At 40.2% G+C, this 19,564-nt stretch overlaps 1 pseudogene; it reads right to left on the minus strand.

Annotated features, from left to right (window-relative positions):
• Window positions 1-4,442, minus strand: LOC115692391 (uncharacterized; annotated as a pseudogene).
• Window positions 4,443-19,564: the final 15,122 nt, after the last annotated feature.

A 19,564-nucleotide genomic window follows, 5' to 3' on the forward strand; every position in this document is an offset into this window, starting at 1 on the left:
TACGATTGAAATGAACAACTTCCCTTGCTGATTAGCGACATACAAGTACATAAAAGTAGTGAAATCATCCGTTTATTACAACCAGAGAACAGTGATTGCAATCCCCTTCACAAGGAAAAAACAGAATGATGGTACAAATTGGTATACAGAAAGAATGATCTTTACGGGAAGACCTTGGGATACATTTCGTAGTTATATTGTAAGAGGAGGGTAATTCTATTTACAGTTCCTCATAATGTGCTCAACACTCAACAGAGCAGGTATAACAGAGCACCAGCGATGATGAGGCAGAGCCGAAGTCTTTTCCTTTTTCTAGAGATTGAAGAACTTGGGGAAAAAGTGAAAAAAAAATAGTGTTCAGATCATTGCAGGAATGTTCAATTCCAAACCTTTCAAAATTGGATCAGCTCTCTTCAGGTTTCTGGGATTGGCGGCAGTAGCTCCTGATGAACAAGGAGTAGAATGAGCATTTATCGCAGCGGGAAGATATAGCGACGATGTCGAGAGAAGTTACAGAATTACCTCAGAGAACCGCAGATGCCTGTGGTGCACATTGGAAGATTTGACGATTGTTTCCAACTTGGGATCAACAGGTGCTGGCTCTGAAGCATGGTTCCCATTAACAACATCTACACCAGGAGAGAATCGTGAAGATGGCTTCATGGAGGAAGCAAGCGGGCAAGGTTCGCGATAACCATGAGTCTGATGGATTGGTAAAGGAGGGGGAAGTGGCAAGGGTGAATAGGCACTGGAACGATTCTGCCGATCACCTAATCTCATAAGTGCCTCACTTTCTAAATCAATTTTACCATCTCTGCTGACTTTTGAGCTGGTCTTCTTTCTGCCTGCTTGAGTAAGAGTTTGATCGTGTCTAGTCGAGTCGACATCTATATCCTCATTCGATCTGTCAGAAGCAGAGAGTAAGGGGGAGTCTGTGAAATGTAAACCTTCAAGTTCAGTTATTGTCTGTTTCTCTGGGTGCTCAATGTTCTCAATATCCAGAGAAGGAGAGTCCACTAAAATAGCTTCCTCAACTTTCTTGCTAGTAGCCTGGATCTCGAAAACAAAATCCTCAGAATGGGATGGCTCCTTCCCATCTGAGGGACTTGTATGACCTTGAGATTTTACAACCTGCACAGTATCGACGTATACAGTTTTTTCAATTACAGGGCTTGTATTGCCTGCCTCACATTCCGCACGCTCACTAGCTAACAATTCTCGAAGATTGATGAAGCGCTTTCCTTGGGAATTGGAGCCATCAACCTTGGAATTCTTATCATTCTCATCAAGAGTAACTGTCTTTCCTCCCCATGAGTGACTGATTTAGAAAATCAGTTCTGGTGCTTAATTTTGCCATTGCCTTGCAAATGTCCGTATAGTGATGACACTCTAATTTCTTGTCTTCGTTTTTGCGTGTAGTTTGGCTCTGTGTGCTTTTGAGATCAAACTTATTTTCATGCAGCTCCAATTTTAGACGGCCACCAACTGATCTTTGCTCATCAAAAGCATTTTTATTGTGCCATAAAAAAGCAAGAAGAAATACTTTAGCAATTATCTTTAACAGCTGATAAAGAAAGACAGAAAACATAACGGACAACTAACTTTAAGAAAACCAAAACACATAAAAACTATGTACCTTACTCCTGTTTTCACCTTGATATCTTGCATATGTAGAATTAAGTTGAGTTTTGTGCACAGTAAGCCCCACGGTTTGCATCCTCATACCAGGTACTGGATTTAACAGGCAAAACCGAGTGAATAATCCACAAATTTTAGTTGTTGAGGTTTCACTTTCGTAGTAATCATCATCTTCACTTTCTTCTCCAACTCCAACTTGGTTTATCGGTAGAACATTTGGTTTAAGTACCTCGAGCTGACAGTTCTCACCCCCAGCCACTGCCTTCTTTACTGGATGCCTCGGCAGATCCTGTGCCACAGATTGCTTCCGGATGAAATGCAGAGGCGCTTCTGAAGCCATTGCCTTTGCTGTGGGCAAAAAACGACCCACCATGAAGTCCCTGGCTGGTGGATCTCTAGAGAACCTTCCAGATAGTCTCATATCTGAACCATCCACTCCACTCAAACCACTGACACTGCAGTTCAAGAAGAATGACTCAGATTGCGAAAATGTATCCAATGCATCTAAGTAGGCTTCATCACTATAATCTGAACCAGCGAACCCTTTTTCCTCTGTGGTCTCCTTTTTCTTAGCGCCTTCATCGTTTGATTGTGCATTTTCAGAATTTAAAACAATATTTCTCGTTTGTGTACGTACACTCCTAACACCATTGAAGGTTTTTTCAGAATCCTGCTGCTTAACTCTTGCAGTCCTCCCAGGTGGAGGTTTCAGGGCAGCAGGAGGGCATTCAGGAGTCTGACTCCTCGATAGGGATTCATTCTGAGGTCTTCCTGGACACTGTTCCCATACAAATGGAACAGTTCCTGGATTCCTTACCGGACCTGATTTTAGCTCTGATTTGTAATGAGGAAGAGTAGGTATTGTGAGCAGTGACATATCAGTCCTCCTTTTGTCCTGGCCCTCTGCAGAGTCTACTGTGGGCGAGAAGCGCCTCACCGTAAGGAATGGCTGATTGAAATTTAGTCGTGTGTCTTCCATCATATTATCTAATGACATATATATGTTCCTGCAGAGTATTACCACAGAAAAAGATCCAGTAAGACGAATATTCTCATGAAATCATAGGCATAAGCGGCCTCACAGAGTAAATTCGACTCAACATAAACTGTAGTTTTTATGTGAAATAAACGCAAATTTGTGCATCTGTGCGAATGCATGCCAATTATGGTTTTTCGCGTTGGCATGTTTCTGACATTGATTGGTTGGCTCTTCCAAGTGAGTTATATATTTTATGCTTTCTAGCTTCTCGCAGATCTTAGATTATATCAGTTACCAACCATCAATATCTCATGAAAATTATACGTAGTTCTGGAAAAAATAAAAGACAACTTCATTCTTTGTCCTGGAGCATCTAAGACCAATATCTATATTATCGTTTCTGCATTTTTACTTTTACTAGAGAAAATTGCCATCTTAAGGTTCCCACCAAAATAAACAAGCTTACTCTCCCAAACTCCAGTGAATTTCGAGTTCACCATTTTGTTTCCCAACTCCTTTATAACAAGATCTTGCATTCGAAGTTTTAAGACCTGTAACAATAAATTATTGATGAAAAGAAGTTTCAAGACCCAAAAGAAACGGGGGCATCTCTCCAATTTCCTCAGAAACCAAGGTCCCTAAACCCAGGGCCAGAAATTTCACAATTATGAATATCCTCTAAACCTCGTTTAACTGCAACAAAAGCTCAACAAAGAGACAGATAAGAGAATACAGGAATCTTTGCCTATTTGGGTTGATTGGTATCGACAATGCATATGTTAATGGAACAGTTGACCAGGTCTAGCAGGGCGGTTTGGATTTGGATTGCTTCTGTTTAGGAGTCCAAATTTCTTCTCTCATTTTTTAAAATACCGTATTCCAAAAAGTAAGGCCATGGGGGAATGCAATGCAAGGACCCTATCGAATTTTATCCTCCGTTTGCCAATCAAAGACTTAGTTTAAGATGTTCTTACCATGTCAAGGGGAGACATGTTCTCCAAGCTGCAAACAGAACGCGACCCGACGCTGAGCGGCAAGGGGAAAGCCCCCAGATACTGGAAACTTTCAGTGCAGCCGCCATCTATGTAAAGGGTAGCGTCCTTTATGTGCTCCGGAATCTGACCAAGCCAAGAGGAAGAATTAAAGAGGCGAACACCGGAATAGGTACAAAGTTGACACCTTTATCAATGGCGGCAACACGACCAGTTCCTCCAATAAACCAACACGAGCAAATGCATGGTGGGCAAAGCAATCAGCAATTAAGCAAGCGAATTATCTCTCCCCCTCTGAGAGCGCAATTGGCAACTCAAAAATTGAATGGCCAAACAAGAAGACCCACTAAAACGACACCGAAAGGAGCAAGAACAACACGATTCCGCAAGACGACCCATAACGAACTCATCCGTCGAGGTTCCAGAACAAAAAGCAACACCGCTCGCAAGCGTCTTCCGAAGGAACAAGGGACTGGAAACCGATCAGACTAACTCCGCTGAGGGAATCGAGGCAGCATTTGGCGACGTCCACCAGAGCCATGATCACCACCAGCCTGTCGCACTACGTCCGGACGTCAGTTCGAAGGCTGTGAAACACCGTCCCGACGAGCGAGAAAGGGAGAAATCGATCAAATCCGCGCGCGAGTGTCCCCAGATCACCGGAGCAGGCGCGCGCAAGCGAAATCAAGAGGCGGGACTCAACTCGAGAGAACCGATTGAGATCAGCAGCGCGAGGGGAGAGATCCAGATCACCTTGGTGGCGGCGGCGGTCATGGGATCGGCGGAGGTTGAGGAAGAAGACGATTGGAGGGGCTGGCGAAGCAGATCGTCGTTCGTCGCGATTGGGTTTTCTCCTCCTGAATAGAGGAAGCTCGAGGGGCGAGCGGTTCGCGTCGAACCGGCTGAACCGGGGGCCATCGAAAGCGGTTCGAACCGGTCGTTCTGATGACGCTGGATGATGATGTCTTTCCCTGACTGCCTCAGAATTTCCCAGGAGAAAATAAATCATTATATAGTCTCGTTACGTTAAACTTAACTTTAATCCAAAAAATTATATAAATTATCAGTATCATTAGTATGTTGAAAAAAATATCCATCCAAATGGTATAATTGGGCAAGTTTATTAGATTGCACTTTGCAGTATCAAAGAATTTAGCAAATTCTTCACTGGCATCGAACGAGAGTGGTTAAGGCAAGGGCTCATCCAATTTCATTCGCACAGTCTTGTGACGAGAGAGAATAATGTAATAATCTGTACATTATCAAATAAAGAACACGACCCCTCTATATATATGATGAAAATAAAATTCGACCTAAGCACGATAAATATAAAATGATAATTAACTTAACCCTAAATAGTAATCCTAACGTAATATAATAAAGACCACACTATTGCATCACAGTTTACTAGAATGAAACCTTTTTTTTTTCTCAATTCATGCCTAAAGGATATATTCAACACCCTCCGCCGCCTCCACCGCCCCCGCCGCAGCCACCCCCTCCGCCACAACCACCGCCTCCCCCACAACCGCCCCCTCCGCCGCAGCCACTGCCTCCTCCATGGTGCTCTCCGCAGTGCTGGTGGCTGTCGCTGCCGCCACTGCCATCATTGCCGCCGCCTCCGTAGTAGCCGGCTCCAACTCCATAGTAGCCGGCGCCGCCTCCATAGTGGCTGCCAACTTGGCCCTCTCTCTTCTTCTTCTTGTGCGGAGGCCCAGATGAGTCATTGCCGCAGGAAAAAATAATCGCCGACACGACGATCAAGCACGACAGCACGACGATCACGGCGGCGCATGCTGAGGCGACCCAGTCTCTTGCCATTGATTACCTGGTTATCTCGTGGAGAGAACAGAGACAAGAACTCAAGTATTGCGGGTATCAGTAGCAGTAGTAGGAAGGAGAAGATGATGTTCTGGAGGAGCGGGACCTTCATTTAAATAAGGAAAATGAGAAGAGGACCGCACCGTCGATCTAAAAAATTGACGGATGGATTTCAAGCTTTCTTCTTTTGGTCTGCAGATTTCAAGCTTTCAACCACACCATTATTCCACACAAACCTGACGACTTGTTTGTCCGGTTGGGAATAAGATTGAGGTATTTTTTTTTTTGGGATTGTCGATCTTGAAACTTTGTAATTCTAACGGATGATATTTTAGGACTCGAATTATACATTACCGAGAGACTTATGATGATCCACATATAAAGTATCCGTGCTAGCCCCCCTTCACAACCTTCTATCCATAAAAGAAATAAAACAAGTATCCTCATCGAAAAATGTGCTATTTCTTTGATACAATAATTATATCTCATTTGGTTTGAAATAATTTACAATTCGTGTGGATTATGTAAGGTCTAAATAAAAGAAAAAGATTTGAAAAAATGCAAAATCAAATATTTGTTCGTATTTCAATTAGTCATAATAATAGAAAACTTTTGACACGAATATTGACCCATGATTTTTTTTCCATAAATCTTTTCAAACTTACATATATTTATATTCGACAGGAAAAGTGAAAAGTCACCATTTGACTTTGATAAATCCAGAGGAGCAACCCTAATTCTAATCATCATGTAAAATTCACTAATATGATATATGTTAAATACAAATTTTGTATCACCAAATCAAAGACACCCCACAAGACATGGCATGCACTTTATTTTTGTCGACAGATCATGTGCATCATGCGTTGTCTCTTACTTAGCTTCCTTCCATTGTTGAATTCATTAAGGTTAGCAAGTTTTTACAGGAACATACACATTTAGATTCCTCCACAGGTCCAACCGGTTGCCATTGGAAATTTGTGTCTAGTGAAGGTTCTAGGAAATTGCTTGGGACAAAACTTGAAATTCCTTATATAACAAAACAAATGAATTTGCCAAGAACGGAATAGATGGACGGTTACTTACAGGTAGATCCCAACCATGCACTAGACACAAATTCTATGTAGTAATTAATGTCCAACCCTAGCACTCGTGCGCTCAGCTGAAGTTTCTCTTTCCTCGAAGGTTCCCACCGTTTTGTGTTTTGTTTCATCATCGGAGTTCGCAGATCTCTCCGCCTGGGAAGAGTGTGCGCTTATCTCTGAAGCACCATACCTTTTTCCCCGTTTTCTGTGACCTGAGAATAGCCCGTTGTAGAAGTAGAGAGCAACACGGAGTAGTAGACTGGGTCGTGAAAGCCCAACAAAGTCGATTCTCTTTCATGGAATTGGCTAGTCCAAACCCCTGGCCCTTTAAAGAACTCGTGTACCCATCAACTGCTCATTTATCTAGCAAACCGTAGACCCATCACGAACACCGATGTTAAAAAACCTATTGATTAGACAAACGTAAGAACCCGAATTGATAGAAATACTGATAAATAATGATTATTTTATGTCTTCAAAGTTAGCCGCCGTCGCCACCTCCGCCGCCGCCACTATCCCACTAAAACCACCACTACCTAAGCAAAAACAGCAAACATCGGGTGCCGGCGACATAGATGGAGAGCAAAGATTAATACTCTTTTAGGGAAGCGGACTTTCTATCCCTGCGACGCTCCTTTGTGCGTCTCAATAAATCTCAACCATTTACTTGATAAAAACGGGGTTGTCATGAAAGATTGAGATTTGTCGAGACACCGAGGAAAATATCATGTGGAATGGAGGATCCCCATCATATTTTCACGCCTTCTACATAACTTTGAACATTACAAGCAAGTTGCCTTGACTTTCCATCTCAAAGAAATATGTTATCGTTCGAAAGTTCATCTGACTCAGGCAAATTACTAATGATGTTACAACCCATAATATCTTTAGTAAGTAAAATTGATTGGCAACTTTCTTGTCCGATCAACCATTTGTAACTTACCAGCAAAATAGTGATTTTATTATTTTCAAATCTAGTATCCAATAATAGATTTTTCTCAGCCAATATTATCAAATGGTAGATTAACAAGTGCTTTTAGATTTGATAACCGGGGTCGTCAATTAGTTAGTGATGGTCTTACCATCTCTTTCACAAGTAGATTAGTACGTTGTTTTAAAATATCGCAAATGGACCCCAACAATTAATTAGTAACTTATCGATAAAGTAACAAGTATACCATCCTTAAATATAGTATCCAGTAGTATAATACCAAGTGCTATGAAATTTTATAATTGGGCTCATCAAGTAGTTTGCGATTTACAAATGAAATAATGATTTTATCACCACAGATCGAGTAGCATACCGAATACCCGAAAATTTTATAAGTGGCCCCCTTCATTAATTAGTAGCTTATCAATGAAAATTCCATGGTACCGTTTTCAAATCTAGCAGCAGATTACCAAGTGCTTAACTATTTTACTAATGGTTGCAGCAAGTTTTTGAAAACTTTGCCGATGAAATAATGATTTCACTACTCCCACGTCTAGTGGTAGATTACCAAGTGCTTTGAAATTTTGCAAGTGGGTCATCCAAATCAATTAGCAGATTATCCATTCAGGTATAATTACATCTAAACCCAGGTTCGAAATTATTGTTTAATTTGTTAAAAACATCCATCCAAACAATAAGTTGGACAGTCTATTAAGTTCCGGCATTAGTCAACCGGATGGGTTTGGGACTCTGTTTACATATTCCTGCTACGTTTACAACAATCTTTCATCGTAATTTCAAGCGTCAAGTTTGATTTTACGGCAAAATCTACCATGGTGAAGTGAGCACAAAGTACATGCTTATGCTTTTTGATAATCTATCGTGAAATTTACCACTTCAAATTTCACAAGAAACTATTTTAAATACAAACAAAAAGAGACTTAAGAAAGAAAGAGAAGGGAAGAGAAAAGAAGTCCACAAGCCTCATTAAGTTCAATTCAACACCCTCCGCCGCCTCCGCCGCCAATTCAACACCCTCCACCACCGCCTCCGCCGCAACCGCCACCTCCGCCGCCGCCGTGGTGTCCACCTCCTCCATGGTGTCCTCCGTGGTGGCCGCCGCCGCCGCCGCTGCCTCCATAGTAGCCACCACCATGTCCCTTGTTCTTTTTGTGCTGAGACCCAGATGAGCCGTCGTCGATGCAGGAAAACATAACAACTGACGCGAGGATCAAGCACAGCACGAAGATCACTCCGGACTTGAGCAACAGAAGATCTGCTCCACCATCGCCATGAACACCAGCACTTGCTAAATCGATCCAATTTCTCGCCATTGATTTTCTTGTTATGTCGTGGAGAGAAGCAAGAACTCAACTATTCACGGTATCAATAGTAGTAGGAAGGAGATAATATTCTGGAGGTGAGGGACCTTCAATTAAATAAGGAAAATGAGAAGAGGACCGCACTGCCAATCTCAAAAGGGGACGGATGGATTACAAGTTTTCAACCACAATTATTCCACAAAACCTGACAGACTAGTTTGTCCAATTGTGAAGAAGGTTGGGTATTCATTTTTGTGTTCGAATTGAGATTAGTGTTAATCTCAAAACTTCGCAATCCTAATAGATGATATTTTATGACTCAAATAAATATATTTGTGCTAGCCCCCATTCTCAACCATTTATCCATAAAAGAAATAAAACAAGTACATTCTCTGAAAAACGTGCTATATCTTTGATACAATAATTATATCTTATGAGGTTCAAATTAATTTACAATTTGTGTCAATTATGTAAAGTCTAAACAAAAGAGAGAGAGAAAAAGAGATGGGAAATCAAAGATTGGCTTGTATTTCAATTAGTTATAATAGAAAATGTTTTACACGAATATTAACCTATGATTTCTTCATAAATCTTATAAAACTTACATAATATTTTGATTTGACGGAAAAGTGAAAAATTACCTTTTGACATTTGATATATCTAGACGTACGACCTTTATTGAAATTATCATATAAATCCACTAAAACGATATAAATTAAGTACAAATTGCTTCACCAAATCAAAGACACCCACAAGACATAGTATGCACTTCATATGGCATGAATATATTTTTCGTGTTCCAAATAAGGAGTGTTATTTTTGTTGAGAGATCATGTGCATCTTGCATTGTCTCTTATTTAGCTTCCATTGTTGAATTAATCAAGGTAAGCATAATTTACAGAATATACTTTTAGATTCCTCCACAAGTCCAATTGATTGCTATGGGCTTGTGAGAGGAATTTGTGGTCAATTGGTTTCCGTGACCGCTAACATAGCAGCACCCAATAAATAACGGCCACGCCGATAAGGGACCGCCACGGGTTGACTTGAGGGGTAACGGCCACGTCGATAAGGGACCACCACTGTTGACTTGAGGGGTACCGGTCACGTCGATAAGGGACCGCCACGGTTGCCTTGAGGGGACAACTTCCGAAATAATTCACTTGGACTTTTTGGGAGTCGTGCAATAATAAGGTCCATTGTGCAATAAATAGGAACTTTCCGCACAGTAGACAAAGTCAAAGTTGGACTTTCAATCCTTGAGTGCAACTCCAAGGTACGTTAGAAATGTCGTATGTCTGATTTTCTTCTGTTTTGCCCGAAATCCTTGTCCAACTTGGACTCTTAACACCGGAAAAAAAATTTGATTTTCATGGCATATATTTAGGCGTGTCCACAAATATAATTTATCTTGAATCGGATTTCGTTCACGGGCTCAAACTCAAAACATAATTTTAACAATTTCCACCTTAACTCGACATTTGAGTCAAGTCAAATCAATATGATAAAACTCGAATTTCGCTGCTACTCTCCTACAGCCTCTCATGGGCTCAACTGCCACCTTGAATTTGACCATAATTGTGGATCTCATCAGAATATCAACTCCAATTGCATCTTTAATTACTCCACAAGAATTTTCAGATACAACCTCCTCTACCACAGATAAATTAAAACCATTATTGCATCCATATTTGTTAGGAAATCGAGTATGCACCTTGTCAAACTTAGTAGTTACATTCTATAGGCTCCACCTCGCTATAAGCATCATTTGTGTTAATTACTTCGCTAGTACCCACTACCTCAAGAGTTTCTAGCTGCAACCTCACCTTAAGCTAAACATTGTTCATATCCGTATAAACACTATTATAATCACTCCTAACCAGAAGCACTGAAGACTCATCAAATATAACTTCTTTGCTGACAACAGGTGAATTTAATTCCGGGCACTACGACTAATAACCCTGTTCACCTTGTACATAACTTAGGAACATGCACTTTCTTACCTTCCCATCGAGCTTACCATCACTCACTCGAAAATAATATGGGCAACAAAATATTCTAAGAATAGAATAATCAGCAACGTTACCTGACCACACTTCTTCGGGAGTCCGACATCCAATCGCAGTTGATGAGGATCTATTCATCAGGTAGCTCGTCGTACTAAGCGCATCCGTCAGCAATCTCTTAGCCATTTTTAGCATTAGAGAGCATTTTATGGGCCGTTTCTAGTAATATTCTGCTCATCAACTCTGCAACTTGTTATTGGTTCACTGGCACTAGTGCGATGTTTCACTATGCCTCCCTTTATGCATAATTCGTTTAACAGCTTTGAGCAAAACTCCATGCTATTTTTAGTCCGCACATGCTTGAACGATTTACCAGTCTCCTTTTGGATCAAAGCTCTTAATTGTCTAATTCTGACAACGGCATCAAACTTGTGTCTCAACACAAACACCAAGTCTTCCTTGAGTAGTTATCCACAACTGTTGGCATAAATCTGGCACTCTTCTTCGAAAGAAACCGCGATAACCTGCGAACATTCAAGTAAATTAACTCTGCAATCTCCGTGGCTTCTTTGACAATAGTATTGAATTGCACTTTCCGCTGTTGATCTAAGCCACAGCACTTGCATACATTTAGTTCGTTAGCAACATAACCATATAGCAAATTCCTTTCATTTAGAATATTCAGGCTCTTCTCCTTAATGTGCCCCAAACGCATAAGCCACAATTCAAACTCTTGAACAGATGCATCCGACATCTCCGTGGCAAAATTCGTCACTGACTCACCTTGAAGCTCATATATGCCACTATGCTTGATTCCTTTCATTATCACCAAGGCACCTCGAACAACCTTCAGAATTCTACCTTCTGAAGTATATCAACACCCAGTTGAATTCAGAGCACTCAAGGAAATCATATTCTTCTTCAACTCTGGAATATGCCTCACTTTAATCAATGTCCTCACAATACCATCATGCATTCTAATTCTAACATTGCCAACACCTACAATATCGCACTTAGTGTTATTCCTCAACTGCACTTTATTATTATCCGTGCACTGATACGTAGTAAACTAGTTCCTATTTGGTGTAGAATGAAAAGAAGAACCAAAATCCATAATCCATCCGTCAAACGATGAATCATTAGTGACAGACAAGACATAATCAGCACTATCCAAATTACTGTCAGCTATAGCTGCAACATCATAATAGACTCAACTCTGATTCCCTTACCCTTGTCGTTTTTCAGCTTAAAGCAATCTCTTCTAATATGCCGTCTCTTGCCATAGCTCCAACATACAGCATTATCAGTTCTGAACTGACTACGTCTTTTTAAGTTTACACTATTTTTGCTAATACGAGTACCAATTCTTCCTCTATTTTCACCTTCTAAAGCAGTAGATACAGGTTCACTAGATTCTCTCTTATGGATATCCTCACTCAAAAACAAATCACAAACCCCATCAAACGTTAAGCTTGTTGGTCCAGAGGAATTATTAACAGTAATATTCTAACTATCAGGCAATGATGATACTAGAATCAAAACACGTACATCATCTTTAAAGTTAATCTCAAGTGAACTCAATTGACTAATGACCACATTGAATTTATTGATATGATCAACAATTGATACACTTTCGCTCATCTTCACGTTAAATAGACGTCGCATCAAGTAGACCTTATTGATTGCCGAGAGCCTCTCATAGATGTCTGACAGGGCTTCCATCAAATCTGTAGTAGTCTCAAACTTATAAAGGAATTAACTATTTTTATCACAATATTTACTCGGCTTCAACACTAAAATTATTTATGTAATTCCACGGAGAAAACCAACGCCAAGTGCTCGGTGGAAAATGGCGCTTCAAGACGTCTTCTCAGGCACGGCGTTACTTGCTATATATATGGAAGCAAGACCCACAAAAATAAACCCTTGAATTATTTATGCCACTGCCAGAGATGTCTGACTCCAATTCGTAAAATAGGAAATTTCCGCACACTAGACAAAGTCAAAGTTGGACTTTCAATCCTTGAGTGCAACTCCGACGCACGTTAGGAAAGCAAAATTTCTGTATATCTCCCTTTTTTTTTTTCTTTTTTTTCTATTTTGCTTGAAATCCTTGTCCAACTTGGACTCTTAACACCAGAAAAAAATCTGATTTCCATGGCATATATTTAGGAGTCCATAAATATAATTTATCTTGAGTCAGGTTTCGTTTACAGGGCTCAAACTCAAGACATAATTTTAACAATGATAATAAATTTGCTCACCCAAATTTCAAGTAACCATTTTGGGTGTACTCGTTCCAGAAAAAATTTCATGATAAAGGAAAATGCTCTCTGAGAAATAATTTTTCAGGAAATTTTTTTCCCTTTTTCCTGTTAGGAAATTCATTTTCCTAATTTAAGCATGCATTTTTTCTTTGACCATAAATGGCTTTCTGTTGACTGATCATTTTCGACGAATCAAACACGTGAAAGTCCAAAAAACTAATTTACAAAAAATTATTTCACTCAGATAAACACACCCTTTATTTAAACCATTACCCCTTTGCATTAAGTGAATTGGCAATCTGGTATGAAGGTCGACCACGTCATGTTCATGAGAATTAGTCTCCATCCTAAGCATATCTATTTGTTGTCGATAATATGCTCCCTACTTAGTTTCGAAGTTTAAAAGTTATTTATATTTTGTATCGACTATCCAATGTTAATCTCATCTAATCTCGTGTTTTACTCATCATTTTATTCTATCAATAAGCATCTTAATAATTTACTACCTTAATATTGTAAACTAGTTTTAGTATAAATAGTTTTGCTAATAGTAAACTATAGTCCCCATCCAAATCCCCTATTATGATCTCTGCTTTTGGGCTAATTCCAACTTGCTCCGTATGATTTCATAGTTATCTCAGTCAATCCCTCGAAATTTCTTTGCTCAGTCAACACAGTATACTTTGGTTTTTTATGTCTCAGTCGGACCCAAAATTCTATAATCGGTTTCTAACCGAGCAAGATCCGATGCGCGTGACATCACATGCTCAATTGTCCGTTCATTGGGCAAAATAGTCAGGCTTACTATGTCTTTTATTTTTGGCATGTGCCACAAGCCCATTTTGATCAGCCCCCGATTAATTTAAACATCAGGATTAACGAAGGGAGTTGCTCTTCTTCTTCTTCGTAGGGACGTGCGATCGAGATCGGAGATTCGCTCGGGAAAGGGTGGCCCCCGTAATTGTGGTTGATCGTGCAGCTGTCAAGGGGTAAGGTAGAGGTTTTGGTGGGAAGGAGAGAGCTCGTAATTGATCGGTGGAGAGAGAGGACTCGTTGCTCAATGCAAACAATATCACGAAAACTTGCTTTCGAAAAACCCACACGAAAGACGAATTTCACACACGAATGATCGAAATTGTACAAAAAGATTGTCCCATAAGAAGATCAATCGGTAGTTTTATATCGCGCACAAAAATTGCATGAAGTGGGGATTCGAAGGGGTGTAAATCCACGAGAATCTAAGTGCAATGAGTGAAGATATTGCGAGGAAATTAAATCACATTGAAATTGGAAAACAAGGTGGAAATACAAGATCGAAATCAAATGAAAACTTAATGGATGGATGGATAGTTAGAGATAGATCACAACCATGCACTAAACACAAATTCTATATAGTTCAGCAAACTCGTCTACACATCAACTACTTCTTTAGCTAGCAAACCATAGTCCCTCTACCAACACCAACATAAAAAGTTCAAAACCCGAATTTTGATTAAAAGAAACATAAAACCTTACTTCGAAGTTGGCAGCTGCCACTACCCTCGCCACCACTGCAGCCTCCGCCGCCGCCCCAACTTCCACCATAGCCGCAATTGTTCCCATCACTACTAGCCGTCCTAAAACCACTTGTTAGCTCGTTTTATGATGAGGAATACCTTTTACTGAAACTTCGATTTTCGATTTTTATTAAGATAGGTTCTGTGGCTTGACTTCTAGGAGAGTTTTGGCGAAAAATAGAGTGTAACACAGGATTGTATGGAATGGATAGAAATCGAATGGATTGAAAATGGATCTGGGATCAACAGAGTTCCAAGCTACGTTACAATACTCCTACGAAAGCTGTAAAGGACTTGAAAGTTAACTAAAGCTACAGGAAGCTGTAAATACAGGAAGTAAATATGCATAGGAAACTAAAGTGCAGATAAGCTTGAGTGTTTTTGCATTGTTGTTGGGGGTCCTTTCTTCCTCCTTTCTTCTGAGTATTTGTATCTCTTCTCATTCTGTAACTGCTCGTCGGTTACTTCTATGTTTTCAAACTTTGAATTTTGGCGCTTCCAATAACTGCCATTCGCTAAAACTTGATCTCAACCGCTGGGATGATTTCAAATCTAGACAAGTAACTCCCCACAATATGCTCCTGCTCACTATCCCCGCTTTTTTCTCATAACTTCCTGCTATCGTGACTTACATGGCTGGGCTGTGATTCATCTTTACCGATTTTCTATAATGTCGGTATATTCCCGAAGTGTAAACTTCCCGAATTTCGGGAAAAATTCAACATTATGAGGCACTAATATTCCAACGTCCCGAACTATAACTTTCCATGTTTCGGTAAGTATACCGATCTTCATCAATTACCGAATTCGGGATATGATGCCATTCCCGCTTGCTTCTCAGTATGTCAATCCAAACGTATTTCGGAAGATGGCTGATTTTCATTATACACCAGATTCGGCATTAAAGCCGACTCAGCATCTATGCCGATTCTCATTTTGGTGTCAACACCACCATGACCCAAGTAAAAGCCGCCAGCTCCAGTGAGATTGGCCTCTCTGCCGCTGCCACCACTACGCCTTCTTTATGCGAGGTTTGTGTCCACGTTTGCCGCATGCGAATATGACCATGGAGGTGAATGCAAGGAAAAATGCAATCACACAAAGTCATGTCCACTCCAATTGGCTTCCACGGCCTTTGGTAGTATCAACAAGAGGAAACACCTCTCTTGCCATTTTATTCTAATCTCTCTCGCGTGCGTACTTACAAAAATTTGCCCATTTGATCTTCTCAAATCAAAGTATTAACACCACTTACAATCTCTCGTAGAGAACTCGCTCAAAAAATTCACAAATAGGAAACCTCGATACTCCTTTTTTTCCTGTATTGCATGACTTGTGAAAATAGGCCAAAACAAAGTTTTAATTCCTGTGCTTTCGAGGCTGATGTGACACCTGGACGCGCGGAACATGTATAGAGACGGGAGGTTTATCTATGCCAATGGTCGAGCGCCCATTGACCCCAGCTGAGCGCCCGCCCGGTGCCTAGTAGCTACAAGTTACTAGGTGCTCATGGCCGGAAGACCAAGCCTTTGAAATTTTACAAGTGGGCCATTCAATTAATTAGTTAGGATGCGTTGGCAACCATTCTGTTCTTGGAAATAATTTCTATTCAGAAATAATTCTTTTTTATTTCGTGCCCGAGAATAATTTCTAAACATTTGAAAGTGTTTGGTAACTGCCCAAAATTTATATTCTTGGAATAGAAAAAAGAACATAAATGCGTTTAGTAATTGCACAAAATTTCTTTTTATTAATAATATTTTAATAATATTTTGATTTTTTTAATATTTCTTTCTTTTTATTTTTTTCTTCTTCTTCCTCTTCCTTGGCCATGGCCAAGGCTGACAAGGGTCCCCTTGCCGGCTCCGGCTAGGGCTGGACCCTCTTGCCACCACCCTCGCCATATCCGGCGAGGGCGGCTCGCGGATCTAGCGAAGGCTGGACCCTCGCCAGATTTGGCGAGGGCGGCTTGCGGCAGCCCTTGCCGGATTCGACGAGGGTAGTGGTGAGGGCGACCCTCGCCCAGGTCGCGAGCCGCCAGCCCTCGCCCTTGCCGGCCACTGGTGAGGGCCACGACACCCTCGCAGGCCTTGGCCTGTGGTTGGTCGCCGATCGCCAGCGGTCAGCGATCAGCCATAGGCTAGAAAGAAGAAGAAGCAGAAAACCAAGAAGAAGAAGAAGAAAAAAAATTTCTTTTCCATTTTTTATTCTTGTTCCCAGAATCAAGAAGCAACTTTTTTTTGCTTCTTGATTCTGTTCCAAAACTGATTCTGGGAATAAATTTTTGCAAATTTGTGCCTGAGAACAAAAAATTTATCCAACAGATTTCTGTTTCAAAACTGATTCTCGGAACAAAAGAGTAGAAATAGTTACTGTTTGGCCGGTTGCCAAACGCTCCCTAACTTGCTTACTTAATAACAATTTTACCATTATCAAATATAAGATATAAAAGGATTAATATCATGAAAAATCTCAAATTAATACGTTTGTAATAAATTTACCCCAAACAATTTTTTGACCACAAAAAATCTCAAACTGATATATTTGTGACAAATTTACTCTTCTTTAGTTTCCGTTAAATTGGAATGAAAATCCAATAATTTGGTATACATGTGACAAACGGAGGGTAAAACCCAAATTAGTACACCTGTCATCCAACTCAGCAATTTGATGGTAAAATTTAACGTAAATCGACGGAGGGTAAATTTGTCACAGGTGTACCGGTGTGAGGTTTTTGGTGGTCAAAAAATTAGCTTGGAGTAAATTTGTTACATGTATACCAGTTTGGGGTTTTTGGTGGTATTAACCCTATCTAAAAATAGATTCCCGCCAAGTAGTTAGTAACTTATTAGTGAAATAATAGTTATATCACCGATACCCAGTAATAAATTTCCCAATACTTAAAAATTTTACAAGTGTGTCCAAGCGGTAAACTTCTAGGCTGCATTTGGTCATCTAGATTTCTGGTCAGGATAGGACCGGATAGGATGGGATATGAAATCCATAGATTTTGCTATATCCTATCCGATGCTTGGTGAATCACAGTAATAAAGCCGGATATTTTCACATCTTATCATATCCATTGTTTACTATGAACCACATATCAATGTAAAAAAACTAAAAATTGCACAAACAAAAATGGTAAGAATCTCTCACGATACTCTTGCCTACTTCATTTTTATTTGCTCGCTTTTTTTCCCTCTCTTTTTTTATTTCTTTTTTCCTCTTCCATCATTCTTTAGTAAAATTTTATTAAATAGTAAACTATACAAATATACCTAAAATATGTAATAAATATAAATACTAAATATATATATATGTATTTATATACCTATGGAATTATATCATAAGATAGAAAGAAATTTGAATGTATAAATAAAAATAGAAATAAATAAAAACGAAATCGTTGTTATTTTTTGTTATTTTGAATTTTTTATTATTATAATTCAAATATTATTTATACTCAAATATTATTTTAATTTTATTAATTTAACAAGTTTGTTATTCGAGAAAAATAACTTTTATATTATGGATTTTAGAAATCCTATCAATCTTTATCCCATCTCCCCCATGGGATAATTTTATCCGGGTTATATCCCTCTTATATTCGACTTTATCCAGTCTTGGGCAGGCACCAAACACATGTTAGGATAAATTTTATCATATCCTGAATTTTATCCTGACTACCAAATGTAGCCCTAGAGGAGTTATTAATTTACTATTCCACTTGAAAATGATAAATTCCTCATTCTGTTGGTAACTTATTACTAAGCTCAAAGCGGGCTACGTCGGCAAGTTGTTTCTTTCACTAGTAATTTGTTAATTTCACTGGTAAGGTTTTGTTTTCCACGGGAACTTCTTAAATAGGCTGATAACCGATAAATTTCACCCTTATGATACTAAAAGCGAGCATACTGCGGTGAGTAACCAATTTACTTGTTATTGCTGAATTCAATGATGGAGCTTCACAACTTAATATAGAATTTGGCGTCGGTAAATTCCTCAAATAGTGGTCCTGCAGTGAAACTACTATCTTTATAATTCTACTGTGGCTTTACAGACCCCCAACAAAAGAAAAAATCTACTGTGGCTTTCGTGCCTAAAGAACATATAAATTCAGGTTCAATTCAAGACTTTCCGCCGCTGCCTCCGCTGCTGCCGTCTCTGCCGCCATGGTGTCCACCTCCACCACCATGACCACCTCCTCCATGATGGTCTACGTGGTGGTGGCTGACGTGGCCTCCGATGTGGCCTCCGTGATGGCCTGCGTGGTGGCCTACGTGGCCTCCATGGTGGTGGCCCCATGGTGGCCTACGTGGTGGTGGCCTCCGATGTGGCCTCCGTGGTGACCTCCATGATGACCGCCGCCGTGGCCTCCATTGCCGCCGCCGCTGCCGTCATTGCCTCCGTCTCCACCTCCGTCTCTATCTCCATCTCCGCCTCCACCTCCGTCGCCGCCATCATCACCTCCATCTCCGCCTCCGCCTTCGGGGTCTCTCTTTTTCTTTTTGCGGCTAGTGCCGGACGAGTTCTTGCCGCAGGAATATTAGAATTCTCAATGATGATTATCATGATCATGATATCGCTCACTCTTCCGAACAGAACCGTGAGATTTCTTGACCTGAATCATAAACTTATCCAGTTCTTGAACAGAATCATCCCATAATGAAATACTCCCAATGTCGCTTATCACATTAACTATTTATGTAACAGATGTCTTTTAAGCAACATGGTACGTCTAAACTTGAAAGTGCCCTCCTAGGATCATATGCTGCATCATGACATCATTGAATCGACAGGAGTTGAATTCTCTGCACACATCATTCCGTCTCCTTCAAGAGATTTCTGCCTTGACATGATTGAGAAGAAATTGAATTTTGGGGCGACATCACATCAAAAAGGCACTGAAGGTACGATTGAAATGAACGACTTCCCTTGCTGATTAACGACATACAAGTACATAAAAG

This window comes from Syzygium oleosum, unplaced genomic scaffold (assembly GCF_021117445.2).
Source record: "Syzygium oleosum isolate NSW1041296 unplaced genomic scaffold, Sole_v2.1 Sole_v2.10, whole genome shotgun sequence".
Lineage (NCBI taxonomy): Eukaryota > Viridiplantae > Streptophyta > Magnoliopsida > Myrtales > Myrtaceae > Syzygium > Syzygium oleosum.